General features: G+C 43.3%; 1 long non-coding RNA gene across 3 annotated transcripts in view; it reads left to right on the top strand.

Moving 5' to 3' along the window:
- The window catches only part of LOC124551040, a 35982-nt gene extending 13546 nt beyond the window's left edge, over window positions 1–22436 (top strand). Inside the window, exons 2-3 of one of the 3 annotated variants that reach the window (XR_006967756.1) lie at window positions 12287–12503; window positions 19938–22436. This is a non-coding gene — a long non-coding RNA (uncharacterized LOC124551040). Of the gene's footprint in view, window positions 1–12286; window positions 12525–19937 lie in introns of all 3 variants that reach the window. The other 2 variants (XR_006967758.1, XR_006967757.1) reach the window with 2 other exon arrangements.
- Window positions 22437–24809: the final 2373 nt, after the last annotated feature.

Genomic DNA, 24809 nt, shown 5'->3' with positions numbered 1-24809 from the left:
ACCTGTTCCCGTGAGTGGAGCCGTCACAGCATGTCTTCAAGATAGCGGCTACACCTGACGTCAGAAGCAACGTGCTCTCATAGAATTCCTGTGCTCTGGAAACGAGACAGTGGGAACACCCACAAGAAGTTGAAAAAGGTGTCGATCGCAGTACAGTTAGTCGGTGGGCAAGCAGGTTACGTGATGAAAGCGGGCACGGCAATATTGAGGTTTGTCCTCGCAGCGGCAGGCCTCGTACTGCACACACTCCAGACAATGTGCAGAGGGTTAACGAATTCTGATGCATGTGTGACGACACTGAAGAAACTTCAAGCTCGACTGAGTCGTGTTCGACCACATCGGCAAAAGCAGGATGTTTTGCTGTTGCACGACAATGCACGGCCACATGTCAGTCAAAAAACCGTGGAAGCCATCACAAAACTAGGATGGACAACACTGAAACACCCGCCTTACAGCCCTGAGCTAGCTCCGTGTGACTATCATCTCTTTGAGAAACTGAAAGACTCAATTCGTGGAGCAAGGTTTGACGATGATGACTCCCTTTTGCACGCTGCCAAACAGTGGCTCCAACACGTTGGTCCAGAATTTTACCGTGCAGGTATACAATACAGGCTCTGGTTCCGAGATGTCGTAAGGCAGTTGAGAGGGATGGAAATTATGTGGAGAAATAAAAATATTGTTCCTAAAGGTTGTATCTACACGCTGTAAAACTTTCAAACATGTAGAATAAAAGATGGATTTTAAAAAAAGAGAGTTCATTTCTTTTGGAGTGAGCCTCGTATGTTACCTAGAAAAATGTATTCTCGAAATTGCATTACATCTACATTAATTGTTTTCTTTTCTGAGACAAGTGGGCGAGTTGACAAAGGATAATGTTAACTGACTTGTAAATAGTTTTTGTTAGTAGATGTAAATAAGTAAAACGCGTTTTTATAAGTAGCACAGTTTAAATGATTATTAATAAATCAGTGCAAATAACCAACTATCTTTCTAGTGATGGGTGACTTTAACATGTAGCTTAGAATCTCTTCGTTGTAGCTTTTCTTGTCGGAAATTTTGAACAAGTGCGTCATCAAAATCGATACTTTTAGCTACATTATTCTCTGTCGGCGAAACTGCCAAGTTATGGAGTCGTGCCCGACTCATACTGCACTTACACGGGGTGTTCAAAAAGTCTCTCCGCGGTGCCGTATGATTGTTAGCTGCGCGTGCCGTATGATTGTTCGCCTGCCTCGGTTACAGGGGAGGACTCTTTCAACAATTAATGTGAAAATTTGCAAGTGAAAATGAATATTCAACTAATTAATAATTTGTACTTCACTGAGTTTTATTTCGGTATATTCACTGCGGCATACGGCACACGCGGCTAAGAATCGTACGACATTGCGGATAGACTTTTTGAACAACCCGTACTAGAGTATCGAAAAACATGATTTTACGAACGTAACAGCCGGATCTTTGTTGTAAGCACATACGACCCAATAGAGAACTTTATCTTGAACGAAATTATGATTTAATATACTTACATCGGTACGTATACTCAGCTATATATTTTGCGGAAAACAGTTTTTTACGATGCAGTATAAAGTGTTGGTTTTCTGGATTTTACAATCTCAAGTCTCTCCCCCTCACGGAACAACAGCACGAAAACCTCCACAACACAACCAAATCGAAGTAAACAGTTTAGAGGCTGTGAAACTACTTTAACAATGTCTATGTGAAACTATTAACAGTGATAATTATGTATATTGGCAGTGCGCCAGTGAGCGACCAATATGTAATCCATACATATTATAAAAATGTGTGTGCGTGTGTGCGTGTGTGTGTGTGTGTGTGTGTGTGTGTGTGTGTGTGTGTGTGTTTTCCACATCTCCTGTTAATCCACTGGACTGATTTCAACCAAAGTTGGTACACCTGCACCTTACTGTCGTGCAACAATCGCTGTTATCATCATCATCATCATCATCAGTGTTCTGCCTAAAGGCAGGTTTTCACATGGTAGTTCTCCAGGCTGTCCGGTCTTCTGCCATCCTCTTCAGGTCTACGTAATTTCCTCTTCCCTTTATGTCGTCTATCATCTTGTATCTCCTTCTTCCTCTCAGTCTTCTCCCACAAACCAATCCTTTCAAAGCATCTACTGGCAAGCACTCCCTTCTCAATGAATGTCCCAACCAGTTCTTTTTCCTTTCTCTTACAACCTTCAGCAGACATCTTCTCTCGCCAACCCTTTCCAATACTCTTTCATTACTCACTCTTTCCGTCCAGCTTATCCTCTCCATTCTCCTCCACATCCACACATCAATTGCTTCTAACCTTTTTTCATCCTCTCGTCTCAGCGTCCATGTTTCTGCCCCATATAGTGCCACACTCCAGACAAGCCTTTTCCTTAGACCATTATCTAATTTGCCACATCGCTGTGGGGGTAAGAAATCCAAACCCATGAGCGCCGAAAGGGGGGGGGGGGGGTGAAAAAGAAGCGTACCCCGCGACGTGTGAATTCCTAGAATTTATTCATTCAGTATTTGAAAATAAGAGCACTTAACGACTTGCAACAAACTTTATACATAATTTCAAAACTTTGCCATATTTTTTCCCTTGCTGAGGATTGTCACAAAACGACGAAAGGAAAAAGTTTATCGCTTTCTGTTTGCCCTCTGTTTATACAGTAAAAGTAGCGCAAGACGCATGGCCGTTATAATTTAATAGCTCTTTACTGTTAGCTGTATTCGAGAATAAGCTTAGAGATAGTTTACACACACATCCCTGATGTAAGTGCAAAGTTATATTGTTGTACGACTCGTAGCACAGGAGAGATGACGTCATAAACAATTATATGCGCCAAAAACTGTCGCATCATGCATGTAGAACACGAGAAATAATAACAAAAACCTGAATGAGAAACCATGGCAGAGTAGAATAAACAAACTGGTTAATGCACATCATGTTACCAAGAACGCATATAACAAAAAGTGGCTCTCAATGTCCACGAAACTGAAACACTATAAAAGTCACACAGTCGCAAATAACATATGCTAGCGAAACTATATTTAAAACAACCAACACTGTGGCAGCAGAGAGACTACTCAAAATAGAAAGACGGATAGTCAGAACATGTATAAATAAATACCAAAAAGACAAGAATTTGAGAACAGCTTTAAATAAAATAGTTTATAAAGAAGTGGAACGAGTGAAAGGTACAGAAACTGATCTCTTTCCTAGAACGCTGGATGAGGACAGCAGAAAATAGAACTAGCAGGAGAATATTTCAGAAGTTACGGAATAGGAAGAGCGGAATTTGATGGATCACAGAGATCAAGGAGGACACGATTACAGATTGCGATGGAGGATTTAAAAGGCAAGACAGACGCATTCAAGATACTTCAGTACAAACACATCACACTGCCAATAAAAGTTAACAAACAGGGAATGGGAAGGGTGATTTCGCCTGAGGAGAAAAGGGCATGATCTGAAAGAATGAAAAAACACTGCGCTAGCAAAAAACAGAAGAACCTAGTTCATAATATTGACTAATGTGGTCCAATGTTGGCCATCAAATAAAAATAAAATAATAAATTAAAACTGTAGTCTTTTTCCGTAGTACTGGTAGACAGACCTTTTTCAGCTATTCTTCTAATAATTTCTTCTGTTTGCAAACTTCGGTGTTGACTAGATGTTTTCCACCCCCATCCAGCACCTCAAGACGCCTCTTGTCGCACACACAGTCCACATGTTTCAACCACGGAAAGTCAGCCTGCAGAAGCAGCTCTTATAAATGTCTCCTTTCAGTCTCTGAATGTAGGTTTCTTGTTGTAAGCGGCACTTTCTTGCTGTAAGAGGCTGCCCTTACTAGTGTAGCTCTGTTCTTTTATTCGGCTGAACGTTGTCTGCCTGAGGTGATTTTTCTTCTTAAGTAATTATAGGTATTTATTTCTCTGTCCGTTCTACATCATCAACTCTACCTACTACGATATGTTGGCGCTCAAACCATTACTTCAATCGACTTTGTCTTAATTTCAATATTTCATCAGCAAAACGAAAACAGTCAAAAGAACGTGCTTCTATTCCAGTGGCAATTTATCGTAGATCGGCGGAACAGCGAAGGCTACCTAGCTACAGCAAAAACACAGGTAATTCCCGTTTATAAGAAGGGCCTCAGGACAGATGCACACAATTATAGGCCTATACCGTTGACGTCTCAAGCTGTTGTACAATTATGCAACATGTTTTATGATCAAGACTTACGACGGTTTTGGAGAACGAAACTTGCTGCATAAAAATCAACATGGATTCCGCAAACAGAGATCTTGCGAAGCTCAGCTCGCTCTGTTACTGCATGACGTCCATAGCGCTGTAGGATGATGCCGTCCGTGTTTCTTGACTTCAGGAAGGCATTTAACACAGTCCCGCACTGCCGTTTTTAGATTATTTGTCCGTCGCTGACATAGAAGACTGAAAACCTTCTTTCCTTCCCGTCTGGGCAAGCTGTGCAGTGACTAGAGTACATGTAAAGCTTACTGGGACGGGGTAAATGCTAGCTACAATGAAGTCGACAATTCGATTGTAATACTGGCGTTTTAATTTGATATCCCCCACAACCGACAAAATTTATAAAAAAATGTGAATTTCTTTGTCCACCCACACACTCCTGAGAATGGCACATCAACAATTTGCAATTACGCGCCCCTATTACCGGCAAAGAATACTCGGCACCTCGCAAGGATAACTACCAGAACAAGAATGTTAGGTAAGTTGTTGGAAGTGGTTAAGCGTTGGTGAAAATCTCGCTTCTGAGCACACAAAGAGCTCTAACCGCAGACCTCTGTTAGGAACAAGCGTTGTTGCAATGCTGCTCCCTTCGAAGGCGATGGTCAAGATGCCGTCTCCAAGTCCGTACCGCTCTATGGCTGAAGGCGAAGTCCTCTCTCTCCACAATTCTCCCGTCTTCTACGCGTACGAAAACGCCGCGGAAGAATACTCAGTTTCGGCCAATGTCGAACGCTCTATCATCGCCGAAATCCCTGGAACGGCATTTCAGAGAACCTAGCCAATGATCGAGTAGGTCATAACGCCCCTAGGCAAACGAAATTCCCGTCTTCGCCACGTGTTGCCCAGCACAGGTGGCTCCGGATTCCGGGCTACCCCAAAAGCGCCGTATTGTCCCTCGTTTCCGGTGACCGCTACCTGCCGCCCACGGCGGCCCGGTGACCTAAGGCCAGCTGCAGACTTTATATTCGACAATTCTCAACTTCCGACACTTTTCACCAACGCTTCAAGTTGGTGACTTAATCGTGCAGACATGCAGGGAATACTGCTCGAGAGTGCCTCATATTTATCATAATTCAATAGTCATGATCTGATGCCGTTGCCAGTCCCTTTATTATTAATACTGATGTTGGTAAGCTAACGTGTTAAGTGCCCATGTCCTGGCACCTTACACCGTTTAGTGAAAAAATGCGAGCTTATCGAGTATCGGACCAGCTCTGCGACTGGATTCAAGACGTCCTCGTAGACAGAACTCAACACGTCGTTCTTAACGGAAGAATTTCCGGAGTACAGCAAGGAAGTGTGGTAGGACAGTTATTGTTTAAAATATTTATAAATGGTCTAGTAGAAAGTGTTGTGGATTGGCAAGAGAGCCAACCCACTATGAGAGGAAGCCGAAAGGCACGCGTTATAGCTCACGCAAGCTGGCGTGAGGTCTGGAACAGGTCAAGGAAGGACGTAGCTGTGGAATACTTAACTTTAATCCATAAATGGTGAACATCGCTCTTGACGGTACATGTTTTACAGCATCAATAGTAACTGGTAATGGCGCCTTGCTAGGTCGTAGCAAATGACGTAGCTCAAGGCTATGCTAACTATCGTCTCGGCAAAAGAGAGCGTATTTTGTCAGTGAACCATCGCTAGCAAAGTCGGCTGTACAACTGGGGCGAGTGCTAGGAAGTCTCTCTAGACCTGCCGTGTGGCGGCGCTCGGTCTGCAATCACTGATATTGGCGACACCCGGGTCCGACGTGTACTAACGGACCGCGGCCGATTTAAAGGCTACCACCTAGCAAGTGTGGTGTCTGGCGGCGACACCGCATTCCTCCCCCGCAAATTGGCGCACGGTGGTGTTATAAGGCTTCCGCCCGCCGTGGGGAGGACCCCATGTTGACGTATGCGACGAGGTGGGGAGCCTAACAACAGACAAGGCTGTGCCACCCGCACCCTGCCATTCGGTCCGAGAGGAGCTAGGAAACGCCTGAAAACTGGCTCCAGGGTGCACGCCAACATGCGGTGTATGCGCCCGCAGAGAGACAGGAGGGGCCGAAGGGTCGATCTCCATCGGGCCGGGGCACCCGACGGGCGAAGACGACATATGGTCCGGAGCGGGCAAGAGTTCCATGTCGGAGGACAACTGGTCACAGGAAGCGATCGGCGGCGCGTGACGCAGGGAGGCGCCCGGCGGTTGCAGCGACGCGTCCACTGCGGGCGTCGCCGGCGGGAGAACAGGCGGCGGCGGCGGCGGCGCGTCGCCATGGGGCAAAATGGAAGGAAGCGTCGGTAACTCCTGGGGCTGAGGCGAGGCAGTAGATGGGTCCCCAGGGCGCTGACCGGACGGCACCGTCGCTGAAAGCAGACGGCGAGCGGCAGATCCCATGCGACGACAGAGGCGCAGCTGGTTGAGATGCCGGCGCACCTCACCAGAGGCCCCCAAAACCAGATACATAGCGCGCCCGAGGCAGCGAAGAACACGCCCTTTGAGCCAACGCCGTGAACCTCGATAGTGACGATAGGAGACAACGTCGCCTGGAGCAAAAGCAGGTGTCTGCCGCTGCACGGGAACCTGATGCGGCGGATGGAGCAAAGACATCAAGGTTCGATGAGGACGACCATGGAGCAACTCAGCCGGCGAGCGACCATCTCGGGGCTGAGAGCGAAACGAGGACAAAAAGAGCAATAACGCGTCCTCCCGAGAATACAACTCTTTCAACTTCAACATCTGATTACTTGAAAGTCCTGACCAATCGTCCAGTGGCACCGTTTGACTGAGGCGAAAACGACGCGGATGTCAGATGTTGAATACCATTGGCCTTGCAGAATGACTGAAATTCTACGGACATGAATTGTGGGCCATTGTCGGAAACAATAGTCTGTGGCAGACCTTCAATGCAAAAGATAGCAGATAACGCTTGGATGGTGGCAGATGACGTCGTGGAAGACATCCGGACAACAAAAGGAAAATTACTGAATGAATCTACCACAACCAACCATCGAGCATTCCAGAATGGACCAGCAAAATCGATGTGTAAGCGTTGCTAAGAGGAAGTGGCTTTTGGCGATGCAAAGAATTTCCGCGGTGGTGCGGATTGTTGTTTGGCACTCGCCATGCAAGAAGAGCACATATTCGTAATCGCAGCATCGATTCCGAACCAAGTACAGTGTTGACGAGCAAGTTGTTTCGTTCTCACTATACCCCAATGTCCTTGGTGGAGAAGGCGTAAGACAGAGGACTGTAACGAACGGGGGACCACGACCCTGGAACGATCATTATCGGAACGCAACAGGAAAACACCACGTTGTACAAAAAGTCTCTCCTTGTGAGCAAAAAATCGGCGAACCAACGGATCCTCGATCCGTGACTTTGACAAGGGCCATTGCGTGGCAACAAAACGCAGAACGGTAGCAAGGACAGAGTCGGCAGCTGTGGCTGTAGCTACACGACGAAAATCAATCGGAAACGATTCGACCACGTCATCGGCTTCCGCATCAATGAACATGCAAGCAAGTTCGGAGGAATCGAATGCTCTATCCTCAGCAACAGGCAAACGGGACAATGCGTCAGCTTTTCCGTCCTTAGCAGTGGACCGATACAAGATATCGTAGCGGTACTGCGAGAGGAAAAGAGACCAGCGAATGAATTTCTGCGCTGTATGTGGAGGTACAGGCTTGTTCAGATGAAAAAGCGATGTCAAAGGTTTGTGGTCTGTGATGATGGTAAACTGACGACCATACAAGAAATCAGGAAACTTAGTAACACCAATTACGAGAGCCAATGCTTCTTTCTCGATCTGTGAATAATTTATTTGCGCAGACGAGAGGAATTTGGACGCAAAGGCAATAGGGCGATCGTGCGATCCATCTTTGTGCACAAGCACAGCACTGATCCCGAAATCCGATGCATCCACCATCAACAAAAAGGGTTTCTGGGGATCGAATGGCGTAAGGCAAGTATTGGAAAGCAACGCCGATTTCAACTGGCGAAAGGCGCGTTCGCATTCCGTCGTCCAGACGAACGGAACACCTTTACGGCGTAAGCGATGAAGCGGAGCTGAAAGGGAAGAGGCGTGACGCACATAGCGACGATAATAATTGATTTTTCTCAGCACACTCTGTAGCTGCTTCAAATTCTGCGACGAAGGCAAGTCTTGTATGGCACGGAGATGCTCGGGACTGGGATGTATGCCTTGGGCATTGAGTACATGTCCCAGGTAGGGTAAGTCGCGAGCAAAAAAGCACATATTTGTCCTTCCGCAAGCGCAGACCATTTTGTCGCAAGACCTGATATAATGTTCTGAGATTGGCTAAATGTTCTTCTTCCGTCCGTCCGGAGATCACAATATCGTCCAGATAGTTTGCTGCAATAGGGACCGACGCACAAACAGTTTGCAGTTATTGCTGAAACAATGCAGGGGCAGATGCACACCCGAATGGCAGTCGTTTGAATTGATACAAACCAAGATGCGTGTTAACCACCAAAACGCACTGGGATTCTTCGTCCACCGGTATTTGCAAGTATGCATCTGCTAGGTCCAACTTCGAAAAATATTTACCCGGGCACAGTTTGTCAAAAAGATCTTCCGGGTGGGGTAAAGGAAAAGTTGCAGTCACTAGTTGTGGATTCACTGTTGCCTTGAAGCCCACATAGTCTCAATTTTCCGGAAGGTTTTGGCAAAATTACTAAGGGTGATGCCCAGAGAGAAGCCTGCACACGTTCAATTACACCTTGTAATTCCAAATCGTGTAATGTTTTTGCGACCTCATCACGCAATGCGTGGGGAACATTGCGCACTCTGAAAAATTTCGGTTGCGCGTTTGCCTTCAGTTCCAAACGTGCTTTATAGTTCTTAGCGCAACCAAGGCCCGGTGCAAAAATGTCTGCAAACTCTTCACATAGACGAGAAACACTGTCTGACGGCACAGTCTGGTTCACTGATAGGATCTGATTGACTATAGATAAGTTAAACAACTGAAACAAGTCGAAACCAAACAAGTTCACTGCAGAAGAAGAATGAAGGACGTAAAATGACACAAGTTTTGTTTGTCCTTTGTGTGTTGCAAGAAGGCTGCACTGTCCTAACACAGGGATCGCTTGTCCTGAATAACTACTTAACATTTGCGGCATGCAGCGGAGGTGTGACCAGCTGTTTGTACGTGTCTTGATTGATCAGTGAAACTGCAACTCCGGTATCGAGCTGGAATGGTATCACTTTGCCGTTAATGTCCAAGTCTACAAAAAGTATATTTTCCTGCTGATGACGAGCAACTGTCTCGTGCAACGTGAACTGACACTGGTGCAAAATCACTTGTGACATGACGGGATTTCAGTTGATGTCGACGCACACTATTTGTGGGACGAACAGTCACTGTTAGAGAGAGTGGCACTGGGCGGAGTGGAATGAACTACATGAATTTCCATGGGCGAAGTTTCACGAGCCGGAGTCTCCTTGGTTCAATTCCGATTCCGGCGCGAAGCAAAGGGCCTGGAATGGTTGTGAGTGTCCGATCTGAGCTTTTTCTGGCAAACACTCTGAACATGTCCTTTTTTATTACAGAAAAAGCAAATAGCCTGACGTGACAGGCAATTCTCACGCAAATGTCTAGTAGCACACCGTGGGCATGATTTTAGCACTGCATTTGCTAGCCTGCACGGCACACATGGCTGAGAGCCTGGTGGCAGCTGCGCGGACGGGCGCGAGGGCTGTTTACTGTTCCGTGCAGCTCGCCCGGCGGGCCGGTTAATGTGACACACGCCTGGTGAAGTTTCAAATGATTCCTGAGCAAAGTCAAGCATCCTGTCGATCCAATATATCCATCACTTGTTGAAGGGAAGGATTGACTAGTTACAAAATCTGTTCCCTTATAGGAACATCAGAAACGTTCTGTGCAGTTGCATCACGTACCATAGTATCTGAATAAGGGAGTCCACATTGACACTCAAAACACAGTCCCTAGTAAGTCCCTGCAAGGTTGCAACCCACTCCCTATTAGTTTGACCGGCCGTACGCTTTGTACGAAAGAAGGTATACCGTTTGGCAACGACATTGACTGAGTCTTGGAAATATGCATCTAAGGCAGACAAAATTTCTTCGTAGGCCAGAGTTGCTACGTCGCGTCGGGGAAATAATTTGACTATCACACGGTACGTGTGGACGCCGACGGATGCTAACAAAAAAGGCTGACGCTCGGTACCTTGAATTCTGTAGGCGGCGAGATGGAATCCAAATTGGCGTGACCACTCCGTCCTGCTTTCCAGTGCAGCATCAAAACGTCGAAAAGGTGGTGCAACTGCGTGTTGTGGCTGCGGTAGCGGTGGAGCGGCGGCCGCCGCATCGTTTTGCATTGCACGTTGACCCTGGACGAGCTGTCCAAGGGCATCCAGCAAGGCCTGCGTCTGCTGGTTGTGTAAGCGATAAAATTCGGACAGTACATCTGGAGATTGTGGCGAAGCCATTACACTAGTAAATCAGGGCAGTATAGTTACGAACACGAATTTGCCTCGTCGCCAAAATGTTGTGGATTGGCAAGAGAGCCAACCCACTATGAGAGGAAGCCGAAAGGCATGTGTTTTAGCTCACGCCGGCTGGCGTGAGGTCTGGAACAGGTCAAGGAATTAGACTAGCAAAAAAGGACGTAGCTGTGGAATACTTAACTTTAATCCATAAATGGTGAACATCGCTCTTGATGGTACATGTTTTACAGCATCAATAGTAACTGGTAATGGCGCCTTGCTAGGTCGTAGCAAATGACGTAGCTGAAGGCTATGCTAACTATCGTCTCGGCAAATGAGAGCGTATTTTGTCAGTGAACCATCGCTAGCAAAGTCGGCTGTACAACTGGGGCGAGTGCTAGGAAGTCTCTCTAGACCTCCTGTGTGGCGGCGCTCGGTCTGCAATCTCTGATAGTGGCGACACGCGGGTCCGACGTATACTAACGGACTGCGGCCGATTTAAAGGCTACCACCTAGCAAGTGTGGTGTCTGGCGGTGACACCACAGAAAGCGTCAGATGCTCTTTAAGACTGAAGGCAATATCGGTTTGCAGAATCTGCAGAGGATTGATAGTGATACAGGATGTGGCAGTTGACCCTGAACGTAGATAAATGTAACGTATTGCGCGTATGTAGGAAAAAAGAAAGTCACTACTGTACAACTGCAATATTGATGAGAAACTGTTGGGAACAGTATCTGTTGCAAAATATCAAGGAGCAACTATCTGGAGCGACATTACATGGAATGATCACATAATACAAATAGAAGGAAGTGTCTTATAAAACTCTTGTACAACCGACTCTTGGATACTGTTCGTCAATATGTCATTCCTACCAGGTAGGACTGACACGAAGAGTGGCGCGTTTCGTCACGGGTTCGTTTAGTCGCCGCGAATGCATTACCGGGATGCTCAACAAACTCCTTTGGCAGACGTGACAAGGAAGCGTCGTGCATTATGAAGAGATTTACTACTGAAATTTCGAGAGAGCACTTTTCAGGAAGAGTCGGACAACATACTACTTCTTCCCTAATCCATCTCGCGAAATGACCAAGACGACAAGACGATAATATTCGAGAGACCTACCGACAATCATTCTTCCCATGCTCCATTCGCGAGTGGAACGAGGGGGGGGGGGGGGGGGCGAATCAGTTGGCGGTACCAGAATTACCCTCTGCCACGCACCATTAGGTGGCTTGCTGGCTGGCGGAGTACGATTTAGCTGATGATCTGCTGTGTTCCTTCAATACGTATCCCCTCTCCATTTCCCCAGTTTAAAGATCTGCTTGCTTCCTCTAGGACAGTGGCATTCTTGATCAAGAGCCAATACTGACACTGCAGGGTGTCACCTCGGTGGCTGTATATGTACCAGTAACTGACGATGTATTGTTGTGTTGTCCGTCTGAGCAGATAATTAATTGATGAATAACATTAATCGTTCTTATGCTTAAATTCATTGTGCAATATCAGACACGATTAGAAATGTTTACTAAATAATTTGAATGTAATTTTTCTTCTATTGATTGTGTTCTGCAGCGTGACGATGGAGACCACCAGACAACGATGTTGGGGGTTACATGTAGTCCTGCAACCTGGCGCGACTGAGTCCTCAAGAAAGGACAACAGCTGCTCTCTCTGCTGCAAAGATCCACCAAGTGGTGACACATGATACACACATCATGGCCACTGTGGACAAGTTCAGAGAGCTGCGACACCAGATTCTCCACTGTTGGGGCCATTTTGCTGAGGGCTGGTACGTTTTAGGGTGATGGCAGTATGAAAGAGATTAATTTTTTCATTGTACACTTAATCTTTTCTGTGATAGTCACAAAAAATAGATACTCAACACATAAAAAATATGCACAACGAAGGAATTATCCACGGACGACGGAAATCAGTAGATGAGATGTACATGTATAGACAAGCATATGGTTAGAATTTCAAAAAAATGATTTATTCAGAGCTTCGTAAATTGAGCAAGTCAGTAATATGTTGGTCCATCTCTAGCCCTTAAGGGGGGTAGGACGTCAAACGGGATGACTTGGAGCAGGAGAGGCACCAGAGGATATTTTAATTTCCACTGTCTATACTTTCACGAATAAATTCATAAAACTTTGTCAAAATGGCCAGAAAGGATTCAGCATTTACACTCATAGCAGCGGAAGTTCAAAAATATAAGAAAATATATTTTTCTTACATTTGAAATTTGACCTTTTTTTCACTTACCATTGGCTGCATTTGTCGCTATAGGTACACTTTTCTTCATAAGTAAGGGAGATTCTTCGATGAATTTTGCACAGCATACAAACCATACTTACAGGTGTACAAAGCTCTAGAATTTTCCAAATCTATTGGAAACTGTGGTAAAAATTGAGATAATAAACCTTAAAATTTAAGTTTTTTCTAAACATCAAGTTTAAAATGTAGCAGCACCTTCATTTTTTCATAAATTAAATAATTTCTAGAGTTCCATACACCTGTAAGTATAGTTTGTATGCTGTGCAAAATTCATCGAAGAATCTCTCTTACTTGTGAAGAAATGTGTACCTACAGCAACAAACGCAGCCAATAGTAAGTGAAAAAATGGTGAATTTTCACATGTAAAACAAAATTAATTTTATGTTTTTGAACTTTCACTGCTATGAGTGTGAATCCTGAATCCTTCCTGGTCATGCTGACAAAGTTTTATGAATTTATTCGTAAAAGAATAGACAGTGGGAATTAAAAAGTCCTGTGGTGTCTCTCCTGCTCCAAGACGGCCCGTTTAACGTCCTACACCCCCCCCCCACCCTCCCTTAAGCAAGCAGTTGTTATTCATGACATTGATTGAGTTGTTGGATGTAGTCCTGAGGGATGTTGTGCCAAATTCTGTCCAATTGGCAGGTTGGATCATTAAAATCCCGATTGGTTGGAGTGCCCTGCCCATAATGCTCCAAATTTTCACAATTGGGGAGAGGTCTGGCGACCTTGCTGGCCGAGTTATTGTTGGGAAAGCATGAAGACAAGTAGAGGAAACTCTTGCCTTGTGTGGGTGCTTGCCATGAAAAGCAACGAAACAGGGTGTAGATTATTGTCAATGTACCACTGTGCTGCAAGGGTGCCACTGCACATGAGAACTGAAGTGATTCTGTTATAAAAAGAAGTGGCACCCCAGGTCATCACTCCTGGTTCTCAGGTCATATAGCGGGTGAATATCAGGCTGGTACCCTATCACTGTCTGGGGTGCCCCAGACATGTCTTCTGCCTGGAATCTCATTGACTGGAGTAGAATTATCTTCAGTGATGATTTGCACATCCAAGTGAGCTCCAGTTAGCAGCAAAGATGTCTGGAGACGCTGAGGACAGCAAGCAGATAGTGACCTAGTGTTGCCTGCCATATGGCTCGACAACCAGGAATAATGGTCTGCTGTCCCATTTCCTTTCATAGCAGAAATCTGTAGGTTGTGATACACAGCACCCTTACAGCAAAACATTACATTCTACTCCCCATTCTGTTGTCCTTCATGGCAAGCCAACATGGGCTTTCATGTCAGCAAGATAATGGTCACCAGATCTCTTCCCAATTGATAATGTTTGGAGCATTATGGTCAGGGCCTTCCACCAACTCGGGATATGGACGATCTAACGCTTCAATTGGACAGAATTTGGCACAATATATCTCAGGAGGACATCCAGCAACTCTTATCAATCAATTCCAAGCTCAATAACAATTTGCATAAGGCCTTGCCCGGTTTGTGAAGCTTTTTGTCTTGTGTAGATGACCAATTTTTTATGAAATTGTAATTATTTGTTTGTCTGTACATGTACATCACATCTACTGACTTCTGTGTAATTTGGGTAATTCCCTCTTCATGGTGCGGTTTTTTTTTCTAAGACTGTATTTTATATTTATATATGGATGTATTCCAATCTCTTCTTCCATTACACTTTTTACCCTCCACAGCTCCCTTTAGCATCATGGAAGTGATTCCCTAATACCTTAACACATGTCCTATCATCCTGCCCCTTCTTATGTTTTCCAGTTGCTGGAACTTCTGCCCACATACTTCACGCCCAGGAAACATGTGGACCAGTGGCTGCTGACAGACGAATTCTTGGGCTGCTTTCTCTCCTGCTCTCTTGCATACCCACAGATACGAACTATAGTAGGCAAGAGAGCAGGTGGAAGAGCGGCTTGAAGCATTACACCGCCAGTAATGCAGTAGCTGTGAAGGGAGACCAGGAGTGAGCAAGTCGGAGATGCTGCGACATGGGGAAGCAAGTACAATAAATAGAGTATACCTGCTGTCTGTTAAGAGTTAATCTGTTGTTTTATACAGTTTTCGGTAATAGTGACTGTGGTGTGAGTGCTTCAGAAGGCATTTTACGAGGGACAGTCTTAACAAGCACGAACCGGGCAGCCTGGAATGCACTGTGTTTCACCACGCCTTGATACAGTCCCCACGAGTTCTCTCTTTCGTGGACAGCTGTGATGAAGTATGCCCATATTACGTAAACAAGTTTCTTGAGGTGTTGCCTCTGCTGTCACCAAAGCAGGGCAATATTCTGGTGATAAGGGCAGCAACTGTGCATATCATGGAGGCTCAGACTGATGTTTCGGCAGACTCTCTGGAGCATTTCAGTAAATGGGATCTAGAAGATTTCTTCACACACCACTGGCCGAGGGGAAGCATCTGAACCATCAGTGGTCTCAACAGGATCACAAGAAACCTTCTGAGAAATCCTCTCTTTGCCGAAATGGTTGCATAGATTTGTAAACATTTCGGCAAAGAGAGGGGGTTCTTGGAAGTAAACAGCAAAGACTTCGTATGAAGGAAGACATCACACTTTTCTTCTCCAAATTCCGCAACCTTTATAGTCTTTACAGTGGTATTTAAAAAAAAATATTATTGATTACATAATTAATCCGTGTTTTGGCGTACTGGTAGGTAACTGTCAGAATTGCTTCGCATCTACTAGTAACGTCCTGCTCACACCCCCAAGAGACTTCGTTTGTTCTATCTTGAAACTTCTTAATCTATTAAAGCTTTTCCAAGTACAATAGGGTAGGTGCTAACTTCCTTGGAGTGATGCCCTCCTTGCTCAGGAGATCTTCGCTATATTGAAACATGTCTTAACATCTGGTTTGACGTCAAAAGGTAATGTTTTTGCTGGAAAAAAAGGAGAAAAACCTGGAATTAAGGAGACATGCTGCCGGCATCTAATTGGATATCAAGTGTTTTGCGTTTTCAGTCTTCTCCTTCCGTTGTATTTCCACCGCCACTGCGTCTTATGGATGGAGATGCAGTGCTGGCCAAGGTGTATAGCTTTGGGAATGGAGTTGGTCTAAGGCCTCCCATAACTAAGCGGACTGCCTCGTTTAAGGCCATATTCACCTACCTAGTGTGGACCAATGCTCCTCAGAATGGTGCTCCATACTGTCGTACAGAATTAAGAGTCCCAACATATCTGACCGGAGAATTTAGGGGTGTGCTCCCCACACAAAACCTGTCAGATTTCTTAAGATATTTCCTCTACTGCTGATTTTTTTCTTTGAAACCTCATCGTTGTAAAACATAGTGTGGTGCAGAGTAATCCTAGGTATTTTATAGTGTCAGCATGGTGAATTTCCGATCCTCTTCACTTAATACTCAATGTTGTTTTAGCGTCTAGATTTTAAAGTGGAAAGCACATATTGGAGTGGGCCTGAGGTGTTTCATACCATAATACTTTCCCAACTTTTCATGTATGGTCCTTACTTTGACTACAGCTTCCTCAAAGTTTCCCCATTGGACTGTCACATTTGTATTTGGAAGAACAGACGGATAATCCATATAGAAGTTGTAGAGAAATTGATGACAGTGCAATGTCTTGAGATTGTCCATTCTTTTGGTTTTCTCAGTGGCTCTCTTTATCTTTCTGCATTACATAGAATCTTCTTCTCTGAAGCATACAATTGGTTACTTTTTGAGCCAGAAATGTCTCGTTATCTCATACAAGGAGAAATTGGGTGACAACTTTTCCTGTCCTGGGAAAAAGGGGGTGGTCAAGGCGCCACAGAACAGGCATAAGGAACAGTTAATTCTCGCAGCATCGCTTCTTATTGCACAGTATGGACGTAGCGGCAATACCATTGTTCAATCCGTTTTCACTGTCTCTCAACCACTTTACAGAGATAGGACAGTAGAAAATGAACAACTAACCGGTTTCACTGATTCAGAGATTCTCATTCCCACATGCTGCGCCATAACAATCTGCTGTTTGTGAAAACCGCGTATCAGTGAATTGTCCATATTGCAGCCTGTATCACCGATGTAATGGTTTCCCATTTGTCTCTGTCCTGCATACTACTACTTATTTTTCTTGTGTTGTTGTTGTGGTCTTCAGTCCTGAGACTGGTTTGATGCAGCTCTCCATGCTACTCTATCATGTGCAAGCTTCTTCATCTCCCCGTACTTACTGCAGCCTAAGTCATTCTGAATCTGCTTAGTGTATTCATCTCTATGATTTTTACCCTCCACACTGCCCTCCAATGCTAAATTTGTGATCCCTTGATGCCTCAGAACATGTCCTACCAACCGGTCCCTTCTTCTTGTCAAGTTGTGCCACAAACTCCTCTTCTCCCCAATTCTATTCAATACCTCCTCATTAGTTATGTGATCTACCCATCTAATTTTCAGCATTCTTCTGTAGCACCACATTTCGAAAACTTCTATTCTCTTCTTGTCCCAACTATTTATCGTTCATGTTTCACTTCCATACATGGCTACACTCCATACAAATACTTTCAGAAACGACTTCCTGACACTTAAATCAATACTCGATGTTAATAAATTTCTCTTCTTCAGAAACGCTTTCCTTGCCATTGCCAGTCTACATTTTATATCCTCTCCTCTTCGACCATCACCAGTTACTTTGCTCCCCAAATAGCAAAACTCCTTTACTACTTTAAGTGCCTCATTTACTAATCTAATTCCCTCAGCATCACCTGACCCAATTCGACTACATTCCATTATCCTCGTTTTGCCTTTGTTGATGTTCATCTTATATCCTCCTTTGAAGACACTGTCCATTCCATTCAACTGCTGTTACAAGTCCTTTGCTGTCTCTGACAGAATTACAATGTCATCGGCGAACCTTAAAGTTTTTATTTCTTCTCCATGGATTTTAATACCTACTCCGAATTTTTCTTTTGTTGCCTTTACTACTTGCTCAATATACAGATTGAATAACATCTGGGAGAGGCTACAACCCTGTCTCACTCCCTTCCCAACCGCTGCTTCCCTTTCATGTCCCTCGACTCTTATAACTGCCATCTGGTTTCTGTACAAATTGGAAATAGCCTTTCGCTCCCTGTATTTTACCCCTGGCGCCTTTAGAATTGAGAGTATTCCAGTCAACATTGTCAAAAGCTTTCTCTAAGTCTACGAATGCTAGAAATGTAGGTTTGCCTTTCCTTAATTTTTCTTCTAAGATAAGTCGTAAGGTCAGTATTGCCTCACGTGTTCCAATATTTCTATGGAATCCAAACTGATCTTCCCCAAGGTTGGCTTCTACTAGTTTTTCCATTCGTCTGTAAAGAATTCGCGTTAGTATTTTGCAGCTGTGGCTTATTAAACTGATTGTTCGGTAATTTTCACATCTGTCAACACCGGCTTTCTTTGGTATTGGAATTATTATATTCTTCTTCAAGTCTGAGGGAATTTCGCCTGTCTCATACATCTTGCTCGCCAGATGGTAGAGTCTTGTAAGGGCTGGCTCTCCCAAGGTTATCATTAGTTCTAAAGGAGTGTTGTCTATTCCTGGGGCCTTGTTTTGTCTTAGCTCTTTCAGTGCTTTGTCAAACTCTTCACGCAGTATCATATCTCCCATTTCATCTTTATCTACATCCTCTTCCATCTCCATAATATTGCCCTCAACTAAATCGCCCTTGTATAGACACACTATATACCTACTTCCACCTTTCTACCTTCCTTTCTTTACTTAGAACTTGTTTTCCATCTGAGCTCTTGATGTTCATATAAGTGGTTCTAGTTTCTCATAAGGTCTCCTTAATTTTCCTGTAGGCAGCATCTATCTTACCCCTAGTGAGATAAGCCTCTACATCCTTACATTTGTCCTCTAGCCATCCTTGCTTAGCCATTTTGCACTTCCTGTCGATCTCATTGTTGAGACGTTTGTATTCCTTTTTGCCTGCTTCATTTACTGCATTAATTAAATTCAATATTTCTTCTGTTACCCAAGGATTTCTTCTAGCCCTCGTCGTTTTACCTACTTGATCCTCTGCTGCCTTCACTACTTCATCCCCTGGAGCTACCCATTCTTCTTCTATTGATTTCTTTCCCCCATTTGTGACAATTGTTCCCTTATGCTCTCCCTGAAACTTTGTACAACCTCTGATTTAATCAGTTTGTCCAGATCCCATCTCCTTAAATACCCACCTTTATGCAGTTTCTTCCGTTTTAATCTACAGCTCATAACCAAGAGATTGTGTTCAGAGTCCACATCAGCCCCTGGAAATGTCTTACAATTTAATACCTGGTTCCTAAATCTCTGTCTTACCATTATGTAATATATCTGATACTTGTAGTATTTCCAGGATTCTTCCATGTGTACAACCTTCTTTTATGGTTCTTGAACCAAGTGTTAGCTATGATTAAGTTATGCTCTGTGCAAAATTCTACCAGACGGCTTCCTCTTTCATTTCTTTCCCCCAATCTATATTCACCTATTACGTTTCCTTCTCTCCCTTTTCCTACTCTCGAATTCCAGTTACCCATGACTATTAAATTTTCGTCTCCGTTCACTACCTGAATAATTTCTTTTATCTCATCATACATTTTCTTACTGCACCACATTTATCCAGTCAGCATTCAGTATCGCAGCGCCAGTAGCTGATGATAGATGTCCCTCAAAAAAACTTATTATTTCACTGAGAATAAAATGGTATTCCTTACTGCCAGTATGTCTTATCAGCGTCAGTCTTGGTTTGTGGAAAGGAAATCAGGAATGAAAACTGATTCATATGAACTGATGAAATTATGCACCAAAAATAATTAATTTGTAAAGTAACACGATTTTTTAATGTTATAATCAGATGTGTATGATTCAATAATCGCAAGAAAATTTATGAGAGTTGAATTTCATTATATCTGGAATAATCCTGCATAAGATTTGAATTTAACTAATCTGTTTCAATCATTTACAGGTGACTATAGCCGATTATAGAGAAGGGGACCACGACTGTTGTCTGAGTTGGTAACCCAGGTACAAACTAAATGTCATATCGAAATTGTATCATTGAAGAAATGTAGCTGCTTCGTTGACACACGCCAATCATGTGACAATAACAACGATGGCTGAAAGAATGCATGGATGTCAACATCAGCCTGAACAGGGACAGCTAGAATACCATCTGTGGGACCTGGTTTCAGGTGTCGAAGCTACCAAGTCACTGCTGGCTGGCAAGATGATACTCTTTCTGGTTCTGGCATGGTTATCACACCCTGTAATGATGGACCTGGAGCTGGAACCACCGTCCATGTACTACACTTCAAGGAAGTTGGTGGACCAGCAGCTGCTCACTGACAGGGTTATGCAAACCTATCCAAAATCCAATGTGCTGGCTGGTTGCACACAGCTGCAACTTCAGCAATGTTGGAACGTGTAGACACTTTTCAGTTGGGGTGATCGACTGATCACTATTAACAGCTTGCTGCACAACTGTAAGTGTCTGTTGGTACTGCTGACACACTCTGTTTGATGTCCTCCCTCATGGTGTAACAATCAAGTCTGAAGTGCACTGTTCTACCCTCAGGAAAGTGAAGAAACGACTTCAGCGTGTTTACCACCACAACAATGCAATCAAACTTATTCTTCATGACAATGCAAGGCCTTACACAAGTTTGCATAACATATAGGAGCTGATATGACTTCATTGGACTGTTCTTCCTCATCCACCCTGCAGCCCAGACCAAGTACCTTCTGATTTCCAACTGTTTGGCCCAATGAAGGATGCACTCCACAGCAAACAGTATGTGGATGATAGGGACGTTACTGACGCAGTAAGATGGCGGATCCTACATTGACCGGTAGTGTAGTACCATGCATGATGCTGACCTTCCCAGTAAGATGGCGTAAGGCTGTCACATTGCACAGAAATTATGTTTAAAAATAAGGTTTTGTAGCCAAAGAGCAGGGAATAATATGGTGTATTGGAATCTTGAATAAAACCAAGCCGCTCTCAGAAAAAAAGTGTTGTTTTATGTACTGAACATCCCTTGTACATCACTGCGCGGTAAATTGTGTAGTGTGAGGCTGTGCCGCCTTTCACCTTTCTGTTAGTGAAAAAGAATTACAACACTAGGTACAAACTTAATACAATGTCAGACAGAGATGTGTTGTGAATATTGAAGCTAAAGTTGCAAATGCACATCTGACAGAAATTTGTCGCAGTTTCAGATGTGAATTTGTAGGAATTTTTATCCATCTAGGATGAAAGAGACTTAATCGAAGAGGATGTGGGATATAACCGTGGCTAGAAATTCATAATAGCCATATTCAGTGCCAAAACTCACCACAGAATATCCAGGCTAATCGGAACTGGTGGGGTGCAGAGCCTAACAGAGATATAGTGGAGGACATAAATCAGTCGTCTACATCCATTCATGAAAACGAACCAAGACTGTATAGGCCCTGTAACGGAAGAGGACAGATAAAGATACCAACATTAGGGATGATTTGTGCTTTGTTATACGAGGCACATGACTATGGTATAATATAGCATGAACCTGTATGTAGATAATACCGTAACAAAAGTTATTTGGAAACGGGGAGTTGTGAAGGTGAGCCAGAGATTGATGTACCTGTCTTACCGGTTAGTAACTGCAGAATATTGAGAGCATTAGGCACTAGGGCTTGGAAAGTAGTGTCAAGGTTGCCTTCCAATGAGGCTAGTAAATATGAAGATTCCATGCACGATCCTGCTGGTAAATTCACATGAGTGTGGACTGCATAATATATAGGAGTGCAACAGTCAACGTTTCTCAGGGGAAATGCCAGTTCGTGATTAATAGTATAAAGGTAGAGATAGATTTTTTAAAATGAACGTAGAACATGGCAAATACTATCAAAGCCTGAAAATCGAAATGTTAGGCAGAGAATTGAAATGCATCGTTAAGGGAGAACGACAGGGTGACTCTCAGAAAAAACTCGAAATTTTTTAGTTATGGAATTTAAATGTATGTACATTGAAACATTATTCTCCAAAATATTATGTGCGAACTCCAAAATTTAACGATTCTGTGAGCGTTTGAAGCTAAAGCAAACGGTGAATTTCAAAGTTATAAACACGAAACGCCATTGCCACAGTCGTTATCGATGCCATCACCCCTATTTATACCGATTTGAGTAGACCTGATTTGCTGGAGCTTTGTTTGAACAGTTTTACTCAAAATGTGAACGAATGTTTCAGTAGTATCACTTGAAGACACACTCCGAAAATAGCGTCCAGCCGTAGCGGAATTGTCTACATTGCTTCACATTTGGCCTCTGTCTATTCAATGTGGGCCGTACTGCATTAACGCACATGTTGAATGCCCTTCAGATCAAAATCGGCGATGAAATGCACCGATTCTGCGATCCGCTCAGTGATGAAAAGGGCTCTGAGGACGAAAATGAGGCCTTATTATGTCAAAGTAGCAGAAAGCTAGCCGGGGCGATAGTTATTATGGACCAGGCATCGATGATATCCCGTAGGTTTTAAGCTTCGCCCTTTTTTATACGATAAATACTTGTCAAACTTTAAACTGCTTTTCGGCAGGGCTGTCATCGCCCACACTACAATTTCCATCCTATTTGAATGATTTTTGGTCACCCTTGAAGAAAATTGAATTTTCTTCAGTTCATCAAAGCCGATTTGTTTTTTTGATCAAAAAAGAGTGGTCCAAAAATGGCCATTTTTTCCAAATACTGGTATCTATAACTTAGCTATTTTAAAATTTTTTTTCTTTTTTTTTTGCAAATCCCTACAGTGAACTAAAATTACATCTATAAGATGTGTTAATTTCATGGTTTCAGATAACCACAAACGGAGTTAAACGACAACCATCTATCTACTTCCTTTCAGAGCGGCCTCGGGAAAATCCCAATTGAACAATGAAGATATTAATATTTTCAATAAAAAATACCAATAAAAAGTTCAATGTATACTTTATTCATTCCAGCAAACCTCACTTGTCTGCTACATCCAAGTAATGAGGAAAATAATCCTGAATTTGAGCAAGATTTTCGTCCATCACCCTGTTTTTCCCTGTTAAACAGCTACCAGAACAAGCTACTGTTGCCGTATTGAGGAGGAGATAAAACGGAAGGCTGAAGCGTCTACATATTTAAATAGTCATCAGTGTGAAGTACAAGTGGTTTATTTAGCTATGCAAAAATATTTGAAGAAAGACCTGGTGTACTCCAGGGATATGAATATAATCGTAACGCACGTGGCAACTCATTCATGCCCTGCCAAGAGGTTATAGGCCTGCCATTCATAGGAGAAGAGGAAAAAAAGATTTTTTTGAACCTATCATAAGATAAAAACATTAATAAGAATGTAGAAATTAGAATTCTTCTTATTTAGGGCCAGCAGCATAATATTTGTGATAACATCATTGTTAGAGTAGATACACCAAATAGCTGCTTTGTTTACGACAGACTGTTTCGGCTTCATCGCTATTTTCAAGTACCTGCAATTACAATTTTGATGAGAACACGTATAGATGCCAGTAACAGTTACAAAACAGGTCACTAATGACGCAATATGGACGTCACATCAATCTAGACGTGAGTACAAGACAGCTACTTTAATACGGCAGCCATTCCTGTTCTCACAAAAATTGTAATTGCAAGTACTTGAACATAGCTATAAATCGAAACTGTCTGTCGTAAGTAAAGAATACTTATTATAAGCAGCTATTTGGTGCATCTACTATAATAATCACGTCGTTATCAGTAGGAAATAATAATACTGGAGCCAGAGAAGTCAACTGGAGTCACTAAAAGGTCCTCTCTTCTAAGCAAAAGAAATAAAAAATTGTAAATGTTATACACAGGACCATATGAAATCACTAATGTACCACAAACTGGAGTGTACTTTACACAGGACCATATGAAATCACTAATGTACCACAAACTGGAGTGTACTTGCTCCCATATCCTGGGACCAATCGAATGAAAGATCTTTACGCACAGTACGACTTGAAGAAATACTTTTACAAGTATTTTGCAAATAGCTGTACGTACAGGGTAACTGAGCTTCCTCTAATGTTATCGTTTTATACAACTTGCAGTGTTGTATCTGACCTTCAGAAGCGACGTGCGAGATTTTCTTATTCTTTCGGTCACCTTGCACCAACTATTAGTCCTACAGAAAAAATGAATATCACCCTTTTTGTAGGAAATGCAATGTGGTTAAATATTGTACCAGCCCTAGCTTTCGAGTTATTCAAGCATAACACACAGAACTGACCTTCAAATGCATCCCCACTCCCACACTCAGCCCACATCAGTTAGGATTTCTAGTATGTTGCTCGTGCCACTCCCTCCTATAACTGTATAAAAATTTGCTACTGCGTCATGTACTTCTCACATTGACCTTTTTTCTTTTGGTCTTCATTGACTGGGATTAATAAGCCACTGGCTTAGTTGCTCACTTACAAATGGTGAAATTGGCGTTTATGTAAATTTTACTTAATAGTTTTGTGAATTTTACGAAAGTAGTTTTTCTTTCATTACCATCACAGGCACGTTTAAATTAACAATGTCACTGTGCTCGTGGCATAACAGCCCAATCAACTGAGACAAAAAAAACGGTAAAGTATAGAAAATAGTTCCTGTAACTGGAAATTTTTCTACAGTGGTAGTAGAGAGTACTAGAAATCCCTACCAGCGAGGGTGAGTATGGGGATGGAGATGCGTTTGAAGATAATTTTTGTACATTTTTTTTAATTACTCGAAAACCGTGGCCTCCAGCGAAAACGTATTCCAGTACCAAATTTAAATACATTAAATTTCCTACAGAAAGTGCCGT

Source organism: Schistocerca americana, chromosome 9, assembly GCF_021461395.2.
Source record: "Schistocerca americana isolate TAMUIC-IGC-003095 chromosome 9, iqSchAmer2.1, whole genome shotgun sequence".
NCBI classification, from domain to species: domain Eukaryota; kingdom Metazoa; phylum Arthropoda; class Insecta; order Orthoptera; family Acrididae; genus Schistocerca; species Schistocerca americana.
This window is presented reverse-complemented; position numbering and strand designations above follow the sequence as displayed.